Source organism: Ambystoma mexicanum, chromosome 5q, assembly GCF_040938575.1.
Source record: "Ambystoma mexicanum isolate Mex_15411 chromosome 5q, UKY_AmexF1_1, whole genome shotgun sequence".
NCBI lineage: Eukaryota > Metazoa > Chordata > Amphibia > Caudata > Ambystomatidae > Ambystoma > Ambystoma mexicanum.
In genome coordinates, this window is record NC_090933.1 from 521120583 (window position 1) to 521132708 (window position 12126).

A 12126-nucleotide genomic window follows, 5' to 3' on the forward strand; every position below is an offset into this window, starting at 1 on the left:
TGTATACATATATATATATATATATATATGTGTGTGTGTGCTCACTTTCTAGTAATTGTGGAGCCATTGATTCAAACTATTTTATGAATGGTTTTTATATAGTCAATGTGTTTTTCTATGCATAAATAAAATAAATGATGTTGAGATAACAATTAGGACTTGTTATTATGTGTAGGAGATTGCTATGTTAAAGTATTCAGTAAATGCCATGAGAGGTAGTGTATACATTGTGGTAAATACATTTTTTGTGTTCTGGTTAATTAGCCTTACACCTTCAGCCAAACCAAAAAAGATAGGCTTGGCCACACTTTTTTGTGTGTATAATGATATCAAGAGATGACACAGACAACAGACTTCAAATTCAATAGTAGAATCTTTATTAAGTATCAGGATGGTGTAACACCTAACTTGCCCTATAACTATGGTGGAAACGTCCCTACTTAAAGAAAACTAAGGCAAGTCTGTGTCTGTAAGTCCAAATCAAAGGTCTATCTGTGTCAAAACCTATGCTTGCCCTCACATCTAGAAATAAACATGGTGTGAGGGTTCTTTGTATCTAACACAATACTCAACACAAAATGGGGGTTAGCTTACACCAACTCGTGACACTCCGCGACCATAAAACATGTTAGATAACAATGACAGTGTCGCACTTGCAGGAGCGATAGAGGTACAAGACCCCATCTCTAAATTGCAAATAACATGGAACACACCCTCCTGCATGTAAATGTGCCACACTTAATGTTCAGTGATTCAAGAACTGTTGTTTATTGACACATTCAGTTCTGGAAATAGTATCTTGTATTGCCCTCTATTGGTGACATGTTTTTCGGCAATTTACAAATGCCTTTTTCAAACCAGGGCTGTACATAACATATAGGATTCAAAACACATTTGAATCACACATAAGTATGAACATCATATGCAAATCCAATAACATGACATGACACAATGAAACAATATGTATGATGAATTAAATCATAGTTGTGTGTTTGTGTGAGACAGAGAAGGGATGGGTAATAGGGAAGGATAATAAGGTAAAACAAGACAATGGTCATGGCATCACAAATGAAAAATAAAACATAATTAGAAATCTGCATACATGAGAGCCAATTTCGCAAATCATAGATGCACTGTGTACTATGCTGGACATAAAGAAACACAAAATAAATCACGGGTTGCCAAAACGGGGGAAAAAAAGAAATATTTTTGCTTAATGCAATTATTTATACCCACTGAAATTTAGGTAATTTCAAAATAGATGCACTCTGCCTGACTATGTTAGAATCATATAGGTAGATCTGGTTAATTACGTTAGGCACCAAAATGAGCCACCATTATTCCCATTGCAAGCATTATCATGGTTTGAAACTCATAGAAATGAATGAATCATTTACCTGTATTCTGTGACACATGAATTTGTGTTATGTGGTCTGTTGTCGTAATAACCGGGTTAAATCCCTAGATAAAACATAACTGCAATTAGCTGACAAAGCTACGTAACAAGGCGCAGATTGCCCTGCTGACTGTTTGCTGACTTTCACATATAGCACACTATTAACTATGAAATTGAGCATTGCTATTCAATGCCCGCTTCCTCTGAGCTCATATTGGTGAATAAGTCAGAATTGGATATGTACAAGTGTGAACTGTGATCACGGCTTACGGAACAAGAAACGTATCGGTAATACTGCGCTTGCATTCCGCTTACAAAGAGACCAATTAAATACATAAGTACGCGGCTATGGCCTTGACTCCTGAACACTTTTATGTTTCATCACTTTATTAAGTTACATTGAACCGTTGCATCCGCCCGTGTATGCAGAAACCATTTACTTAGAAAACGCGTCAAGATAAACTGCGTGTGACCAGAAAGAAGAAACGGCGCTCCCATAATGCCAGTGCTCACGAGTGTAATGTCGCTTAAACTGTAATCTACTAAAACAGCTATGTAGTGCTCATCATGCAGGACACACACCGCCTAAACCCAGCTCCTCTGCCACGTCTGCTAGGCTGCATCGCGTGCCGATTGCAGCCATTAAGTAGATGCTGGGCTTGTGTTGTCAGGAAGTGCCATGGCAACCGGTTTGTCCTACCTTTGTCGCCATGACCCGGTGGCCATATTTTGGGACAGGACTGGTGTTATTCAAATAAAATGCGTTACTATGCCCAACCCCCATTGCAGTTACCATGCTGCTAGATAGATTGATAAGACATACATGAAACAAATTATTTAAATGAGAATGAAGATCAATAAGAAATGGAAAGTGGCAAAACCATAACCTCTGTTCAAATATTAGTGATGCTAATCCGGGTTAATCCCTGGTACAAAATGTGGAAAAAGTAAACGCACTGTTGCGTGGCAATTCCGATAATGGGATAAAACCTATCTAAGTTACTAATATATAGCTCTGAGATGCAAAAAATAATAAATTGTGTGAACTGGATATCAGCGAACACAAATATATGAATACATTCTAATTGGCTCTAAAATTGATTGGTGTTCCGTGTTAACGTATCCTGTATGTTTAAGGTTAAACATACACAACTCAAAAATACCCATGTGTAAATGCATCTAATAGTGTAACGGGTCTAGATTAACAATTTGCAAATGAGCGCTGGAAGAACGTGAAATACTGTATGTGGCTCCTTACCATGTGCATCAATTTCATGTTGTAGTTCAAACATATATGTGTGGATTCATACCGTCACACTGATCAATAACAAAGCATATTTTGCATACTTATAAAAAACAATACATTTCACTGTTCGTGAGAGCCCACTCGAGGGTTCGAAAATGGCAGATTAACCGAGCTTCAGCCTGCTGTAATAAAACTTCAAGATTTGCTGCCTCTTCTACCGAGACTAACATGCTTTAACCCAATGAATCTGATGACTTTTTTTTCTCTAATTGGTGCTCCTGCTGCCAATGTATGCCGAGATAACAGGCAGAACTGGAATAACGGGAGGCCCAGTGGGAATCATATACTGTGCAAGAAACACATACCAGTACAATTAACAAGGAAAAGTTGAACATGCAACTGATGAACGTAAAGTGTTGTGATATAAGAGAAAGAAGTATTACAAATCTAGTGAACGAAAAGAACAGTGCATAACAATAACCTGGGAAAAGGGGGAAAGTACCCCGGTATTAGAATAGAATAACAGAAGAGAAAGAGAATATTTGAACCAGAGCTCAGAGGCACTGTTGCGTTGAACATTACGTCAAATAAAAAAGAATAGAACAAGTTGAAACATGATAATCCAGGAGAGAAGGCATAGCAGAGAAATAATATTTTTCTTGAATACTTTGAATCTAGTAACCATGAATACAGATCTTATAAAAGGTCCATGAAGGCTATTTACAAGGAGGAGTAGTTTGTCGGGATCCCGACACTCAGACACCCACTACGCATGACACGATGGTCATCTACCTTCGCGGCTCGGGCAGCGTGGTGCTCAGCACCATGCGGAAACTACAATTCCCATGAGGATGTCACATAGAACTACACAGTGACGTCGTCACGTCCCACTTCTCTGTGGCAACACTGCATCATGTTTTGCTTTCTTTATAAGCAGACACATATGAACGCTCGGGTGCTCCTAAACTGTGTACAGTGAGTGGCCCTTCATTGTGCTCTTTTCTTCCATTTTCCTGCCTTGTTTCCATGTTGCTGACCTACGCTTTCTATTGGACTCCTGACTGCCAGCTCCTTGATTTGTACTCTGCTGATTCCTAGAACAGAACTTGGCTTGTCTCCTGGATTTTCTACTGGTTCTGATTTCATTGGATTGCTTGCCTGGTTTTGAATTACAGATTGTCTCTGGATTTTCTACTGGTTCCGATATCATTGGATTGCGTTCCTGGTTTTGGATTACGTATTGCCTACTGGATTTCTATTGGTTCCCCCGGTCCTGAGATTTACTTTTTGGCCACTATCTTTAGTTGCACCCTCGTTCCGTTAGGGTGTTAGTCCCTTGCATATCCTGTGTAATGTGTAAACTGTGCCCTCGTTCCGTTCGTTAGCTCCTGGACTTCCTGTATTGTGCGTCAGTTGGCAGCTAGCATCGGGCGGGTTGCCTGGCCTCTGGACTTCGGGTCACACAGCAAGAGAACCCTTTTCTGGTACAGGATCAACATTTGTTACACACCATATTCAGGTAGGACAAGGAACCATTTGGGGTGGTATACAGGTTTGCTGATATATTTAGTTATTGGTTTCTCTTTCAGCCGGTTGTGTGTGTTCTCCTGCCTGTTCGCTTTTGCCCCTGGGTGTTTATAGCTTATCCACAGGCTGCGCTCTCAGGAGAAAAGTCTGCCAACAGTTACAGAGACTGATACAAGAAATAACGAGAGACTGTTTGAAGATTATATAATCATAAGGGGTCCATAAACGGGTACCAGAAGAACCCTCAGGCGAAGGCAGCCATTCTCCTGACCTAAGTTAGTTATCATAGTGGTAAAGTCAATTAGTTTAGTTTGGACAGTGGACTCATTCCTTTAGACATTCACGAATGACTGACGAGCACCTCTGTTAGTAACATATGTAGGGACCACTTATAGTTTTTTGTTGGACCTGTCATCCGCCTTTCATACTATTGACCCTGGGATTCTACTATCCACATTACAAGGTGCTGGGTTCTCTGGAACAGTCTTGCACTGGTTTTGTGCCTTTTTGACCTGTTGCATTCAGATGGGTTTTCTCCCTCCGAATAGGTCTTCCCCAGTTACGGTAACCTGCAGGGTTCCACAGGGCTCAGCCCTGTCACCGCTGCTTTTTAGTTTGTATATTCGACCCCTATTGATACCGGGTCTTTTCCTACACAGACGATACTCCAGTATTGTTTAGGTTAGGTCCGGACCAAATGGGGACAGCAGCGAAGCTAAAACAATGTCTTGATGCCATCCGAGGTTGGATAGAAGCCAATTGACTAAAATGACGAAAAGACTGTCAAGAGGTCTTGATTTTGGGCCAGACTGAAGCCCCTGCTGGCTGGACTTACGAATTGTGGCCACCTTCACTCAGCCCTTTGCCAGAACCAGCTAAGGTGGTCCTGGAACCTTGGCATTGAAATAGCTGTGTCGTTGACTATGGACAACCAGATAAATTCGGTCTGTAGGCTTGGCTTTCTTAAATTGAAGAAGCTGAAGAAAGTCCTCCCTTTCATTCCTAGAGAATTTCATGCCCACGTGGTTGCAGCCTGCCTTAATTGCAATGCAATTTATCTTTCTCAACCACTGTATCTTATTCACCATCTGCAAGTGTTACAAAACGTAGCAGTCCGATTAGTGAAAGGGATCCCTTTTGGTCAGCATGTTTCCAAGGCTTGTCAATCTTTGCATTGGCTGCCTGTCACAGTCTGAGTTAAATTCAAAGCCTCATGTATGATCTATCGTGCTTTGAACAGGAAAGGCTGCCTGGCCATTCAAGAGAAATTGCAGAGCCATAGCCCTAGTCGCCCTGTCAGATCCACTGACGTAGCGCTCCTGTGGATTCCTAGGTATCGTAAGGAGCGTGTTGGGGGCAGATCTTTTTCAGTTGCAGGGCCTAGTGTTTGGAATTCATTGCCGGTCATTGCCGGTCGTGCTACGGCATACAAAAGACTTTTCAAATGAAATCTAAAAACCCATTTTTTTATGTGATTATCCATTTTCATCCCTCTGGTATCTTTTCAATGCGCCATGAGGCCTTTTGTGACAGTCCGTAATATAAGTACTTGATTGAGAGATGTAGGGAAAGTTAGCCCTTACAATTTTCCTCTCATTAAAACACGTGAAACATGTCCTCAGAGCGTCCGCGACCTCCATCTGATTCGCCACAGGCTACAGTCCAACATTTGTTAACAGCCTGTGAGGAGTTCGATACTTGGAGGGAGATGCACTCAAAAAGGAAGGAATTCACTTAATATTCAGCCGCACACAAGAGTTATTTGCAAATATTTATATTTTTGTTGAGGAAAGTCATAGGTATCAGATAAAACAAGCACATATTATACTGATAGTGTGGTTGGATCACAAAATGAAACTGCGAATGTCGAAGAGAAATAGCAGTACAGTGATTTGCTTTTGAGAGACCCCTTTTTATGAGGTAATCGGAGGAGGAGATGGAGGCATTCTTTGATATCGAGAGTGAATATGTTTCAACTGGCATAGTGTGGGGTGCCACCGAAGCAACAATCCAGGGCCTCATAATAGTCACGGTGCTAGGCAGACAAAGGAGTGTTCAGTCAGGGAGAGAGAGTTGAATGATGCTCTTAAACATTTGACAGCGAAAGTAGGTTCAGTAAATGAAAAAGATGAGCTCCTTAATAGGATTGATCAGGTCAAAGAAGAATTAAGAGGGTTGCAAAGTGATGCCATATATAGGAAGCTCCTATTCGCAGACAAAAGTATCATGATGGGAGTAAAGCAGACACAATGTCAGGGAAGAGGTTACAGAGACAAAGAGAATCATGCCTAGTGGCTCACGTCAGCGGCAACAAGGGGAGTTGATGATCGCTGCATAGCTAGGAGCTTTTGCTCAATTCTATGAAATTTATATAAGACAGAAGACTGGGGAGGCATTAAAATAATGAAGGGTTATCTATCAAAATTGGTAATGCCTAAATTAGGAGTACAGTCTAACAAGGCTTTGGAGACAACTATAATGGAAAGGGAGATAATACAATCTATCAGGGGAATGAAATCGGGTAAAATCCCAGGACTGGACTGCTTTTCAGTGGGTTTCTATAAAATATTTCAAGTTATACTTGCTCCAAGACTTTAGAAGGTGCTTAATGTAATTGTGAGCTCCCAGGATATTTCACCCACATCCCCTAGTTTTTTGAGGCTTCCATTTTAGTAATACTTTACAGAACGGAAGGACACAGCAAACTGTGCCTCATGCATACCAATACAGTTAATAACCATAGATGCCAAAATCTTGACCTACTTGTTGGCAAACAGATTCACCCTGCCCCCCCACCCCCTTGCTGGATCTGATACATTCGGATCAGGTGGAATATTTAAGGCTTCACCAGGGGGTGGAGAATGTCTGTAAAACTATGAATCTGATACACACAGCGAGGAACTTCGCCAAGGGCCAGGTTTGCTTCTCGTTCGATACAGAGAGGACTTTTGAAAGGGTTTCTATAGAGATTCCTGCTGGAGGTCTTACACAATTGAGGTTTGGTTCTAATTGGATCTCGTAGCTTAGCCAGCTATTGTGTAAGGCCAAACGCAAGGATGAGGGTAAATGATTCTTCATCAAGAGCATTCACACTGCCCACGGATACCCCTTATCGCCCTTGCTGTTCGCCACGATCATAGAACCAATGAAAACTCAAATAATTGGTAACTATATAATCAAAGGCTTCAGAGCCAGTGAACAAGATTATAAATTGTCCATCTTCCAGATGTACTTGCAGACTTAAAGGAATACGGAATGCTCTTCAGATATAAAATAAATGTCTAAAAATCTGTCTTCCTACCTTTGGGCCCTAAGAGCGTGGGGTTGAGTGAAACTCTTCAGATACCTTAGTTTGTCCCATCTAACCTTGAAAGGGGCTATCTGGGGTATGCATTCCAGCAAACCTCTAGAGAATAATCGGGAAAAAATTAGCCAGTTTTATAGGAACAAATACGAATGGATATAAGCAGGTAGTCTACTTTAGGGTTGTCGTGGATGGAAAAATTAATAGCAATAAAAATGAATATCCTTTCCAGATTCTTTTTTATTATCGATGCTTTCAGGTGAAGCACCAAGGTTGTGCCTCTGTGAAATTAAAGTAAGCGCTTTGGAAATTTCTGTTGGGAGGCAGCAGAATTATGAAGCCATGTTGGTCCCCCGGGATTGGGGAAGAGCAGAATTCCCATACATGGCATGTTACTTTAGAGTTGCCCAATTGAGAGTAGTGGTAGAATTTATGAGGAACACGCACAGAAAAAATAAATACAACTAGAGAATTATATATTACTGTGTGGGAGTGGCTTTGGGTTCCACAGCAGTGTATATCAAAGGTGATTGGTTAGCACCTGGCCTTGGGACCATTTCGGAAAATATGCAGGGATAGTAGAATGACTAGGGAGATTACTACTTGGGCCCTTACCTTTTAGCTGTCTAGCGGCTCCCCATTCTTGCAGAAGTTAATTGAACCTGCATGTTTTCAAAGTTTGTTTGAAGCCGAGTTAGAGAAAGTAGATCAACTATGGTGCAGGGAAGACTTCAAACATTAGCGAATTCCCTAAAAATTGGAAAACTGTCATTCTTCTTTTTCTTGCACTTGAGCGGTATGCTTACAGATTAAAACTGGAAACATCGATTGGCACGAAATGTGACCACCTTTGAGTCACTGAGCGATCACCAAGATAGGTCTAAAGGGGTGATATCAAAGATTTACAGATACAGAATACTTTTGAAAACAAGAGGGTCCAAACTCATCAAACTGAAATGTAAATTGGAGAAGGACTCAAGGACATCCCTATGTGGATTAGAAGGTGACGTCTCCATATTGGGCCAATCTAAACTTCATAGCTTTAAACTCCTCCACCGATGCAGTTGCTGTCTCTCTTTGACTTTCCAAGATGTATAGCAATATGAGAGTTGTGCTGGAATCAGTGAGTGAAAGAGGAACACATTGGTACATGACATGTGGTGGGGATGCACTAAAGTTCAGAGGTACTGACATAAAGTCTTACCTTGGATTAAAAATGATGGAGTTGAAAGGACTCTAATCCTATTGCGTATTCATTTTTTCTACCCCCAAAAGAGGGTTTTTACAACTTGTCACAAATGTTCCCAACAGCTAGGATTTGTGTGGCAGTGGGGTGGAGTAGAGAAAATATGAAGGAAGAGGCGAGTGGCTAAAAAAAGTTAAACTTGTACTAACTGGAAGAAAATCACTCGCGCATGAACTTCCTGGGAATTTTCGAAGAAGAGTGGTATATTTTATGGACCAAAAAGTGTTGAATAGAAATTAGCTTTATGGAACAAGAAGATCAAAGAATACTGTGTTCTAGCACCTTAAAGCATGTATTGTGCTAGATGGAATTACCAATAAATTACTTCAGACCCACTAACCGGAAATACTCAAAGGAGATGGTAAAATACTGCTTTAATCTCAAGAAGTAAAGCTAAACTGGGCGAATAAACACTCATCAATTCGACTCGTGCAAGATCACACTGTCTTATCATTTATTTGTAGCTTATATAATGCTAGATGCGTCATCTATGATGTCATCCTACGTGGCAAACTACAAAAACCTATTGCGGGGTGGGATTGGATTAGGGGATCATCTGTACTTATAGAAAATATGCGTCTTAGTCTCTCATTGGTGGTCTCTGTAATGTAAAACACACCCTGAGCTACATCTAATCACATGGTTTAGGGTACTCGTCATAGCAGAAAATGTGGCAGCTGACCAATACTTTACAACATTGTATGTAAAAGTGCATGGCAGGCTATTCAAATTGGTTGGCAATCCAAATCCAACCTTGGACATTCGGTTTGTTAGCAGCACATACATGGAAATGAAACCCAGGTGGTTGGAGATACGTCATCTTTTCCTTTGTTTCCCAATTAGGCCACCCTTTCTCATCGGTAGGCCTCATGCTAGATTCTTCTGTTTGAAGACTGACCTTGCCAGTCTGCACTGTCTCTGGACATTCAAGGGAGTGTAGTTACATCGCTATCTCAGCTCCAGGCCTTATGAATAGCCCTTGTTTGCAAGCTCACGTCACGTGTTACAAGACTGTGAATTTGTCCATATCGACATTGCTTTTAACATTATTTGATTCCATTTTTGCTGGGTGCAGTTTTCCTCTTGGCCTTTAGAGACCTTCTCACTCTATCCCATATTGACTTTATGACTTTTTAATTGTCCAATATTTGGCATCGGTAAATGTTCTTATTCCTCCTAATCTTTGGGAAATATATCCTTGCGCATGGTCTGCTCGTAGACTCCCTTCGTGCTTTTCCTTCATCTCTAAATTTCATCCTTGGTTCAAAGCCAATGTACTCCCCTATTTTTCAAGGAAAACAGCTTCTTCATCGTCTTTCCATATTAAAGCTCTGATCTTGTATTTTGAGGTAGTTGGGTTGATTGACATGAACAGTCGTTGTCCATCTTGTGATGGTAGTCCTAAATGTTGAATATATGCCTCTCATAAGCAAGCTTCTATATATTCTTTTTACCTTGCGTTTCAGCTTTACAGTTATTGACCAATGAACATTTCTTTTGTTTTTGTACTCGTAAATACTGCATCATGGAGTTCATGTTTCTCTTAGTATTCTGATTACATCGTCTTTAAGTATTTTCATATTGCTTCAACATAGGTTCATATAGCTTCTTTATTTTCAGTAAATTCTGATTTATGGTTGTTAGGTCTTGATTTATAGTACTTTTACATCATTTTGTTTGAGTATTGTTTTCAACATGTCTGATAGGGTCGGCAATCTGACCCTGTCAAGAAGGGACGGGTACCACTCTCAGTATGGGTTGGGAGGCCTACCAGGGTGAAAGCCAGGGCCATTCCTAACCAATAGGACCAAGGTGGCAGTTGGGAGGGCCCCAGTCCCTTTCCTGCCTGTTTGATTGCTAATAGTACCACTCTTGACCACTCCATACAATTGTATGTAAATGCTGGCAAGTCTTTCTTGTACTTACAGAAAACATGTTGGGAAAACCATCCATGACAAGGCAGCCTGTAGGAGCCTTCGGACTGAGGCCTCCTGCCAGTTTTCCTCCACTGACACCGAAGAGTAAGTGAACCATTAGGCAAAGTGGCGAGAAATTAACAAGTGGCAACATGGAACGCAATGTGCTGCCAGCAGGTACAGACTTGCTTACCGGCAGAGTAGCCGTGGGACAGCTCAGTGCAAAATGCTAACTCCATGACATGAACCTGGATATTATTCAGCTTGGCCAGCCATTGACCATAGATGGCAGACCCATGAGGAGAAAGGGGGCAGGGCTTAATCCCCTTTTTATGCATCCACCAGTCAACAAACGCTCACGGGTGCAGAATATAGGATGGCTTGGCCCGGGAACCCATGTGGAAAGACTGAGGGGGAAAATAAAGCCAGCAACAGACGGGAAGGTGTGGGTTTTTCGGGGTGAGGTCAGAGGAGGTGGAGGTAGTGGACCAGAGACCAGGAGGAGGAAGGACTGTCTGAAGGGGTGCTAAGGAAAATATAGAAAGGATGAGGTATTGGTTGATGGGAGAAAGTGATACTCTGTGTGCATGTGGGTAGTGTGACAGTGGGGAGTTAGAAAGTGGGTGAAGGAGTGACAGAGAGTGAAGGAAGAGTGGCTGAGTAGTGGTGGAGGATGGAGTGTTAGTGAAGTGGGAGTGGAGAGGGGAGGTTTAGTAGTGGAGTGGAGCAAGGAGAGTAGTGGTGGATTGGAGAGAGGAGTGGGTAAGGTGGAGGTAGAGTGAAAAGAGAACATCTGAGGGACAGAACAGGTAGAATAAGGGGGGACAGTGGGTGGAGCAGAGGGGAGGAGAGTAGGAGGAAAAGGGGAGAGTTTAAGAGAGAGGTTGATGGAAAATTAAGAAAGAGCGAAGAAGGAAAAGGGAGAGTGAAAACTGGGGTGTTTTGAAGCCATGGCCCATAATCATCTCCTGGGGGAATCCTGGATAGACACCCTAGATTGTTTTCTTATTCCCTGAGGGAGATGTGATAAGTCTGAATCAGGAGACAGACAAGCTATTGTAGTTTGGTTTTACTTAAGTGCCAAAACCATATACTAATCCTCCACTTCTGGTCCCTGCGCTGAAAGAGCGAAAAGAGTTCAAAAGGGTGCACGACAGGATGTTGTACAAATTAATATCTGTCAGCCGGTGGTCGGTCAAAATACCGAAAATAAAATCTCGAATTACAAAAAGCATGAAATAAAAATCTCGAAAAAAAAATATCGAATTTTTTATTTATTTATATGTGTTTTTGGGGTCAGGTAAGTAAAAAAAGGGGTAAAATAAAAAAAAAAATGAAAAAAGTTGATTGGAGGATATATGTAAGTGGGAGATGGCGGAGTTTTACATTCTGCAAAGGACCCGGGACCCTGAGTTGGAAGAACGTGTGCTGGTAGATTGGAGCCAGTTGTTAAATGAATTGCAGTCCTCTGTGGACTTGGAAACCACCTTG

General features: G+C 41.5%; 1 protein-coding gene and 1 long non-coding RNA gene across 3 annotated transcripts in view; one reads left to right on the forward strand and one right to left on the reverse strand.

The window, feature by feature from the left end:
* Positions 1 to 2058, reverse strand: part of LOC138497497 (uncharacterized) — a 99853-nt gene extending 97795 nt beyond the window's left edge. The window contains exons 1-2 of the long non-coding RNA XR_011278600.1: positions 1979 to 2058; positions 1398 to 1461 (exon numbers count right to left, since the gene is read on the reverse strand). This is a non-coding gene — a long non-coding RNA (uncharacterized lncRNA). The remainder of the gene's footprint in view (positions 1 to 1397; positions 1462 to 1978) is intronic.
* SPIDR (scaffold protein involved in DNA repair) overlaps positions 1 to 12126 on the forward strand; it is a 3076965-nt gene that overhangs the window by 1758428 nt on the left and 1306411 nt on the right. The window lies entirely within an intron of this gene.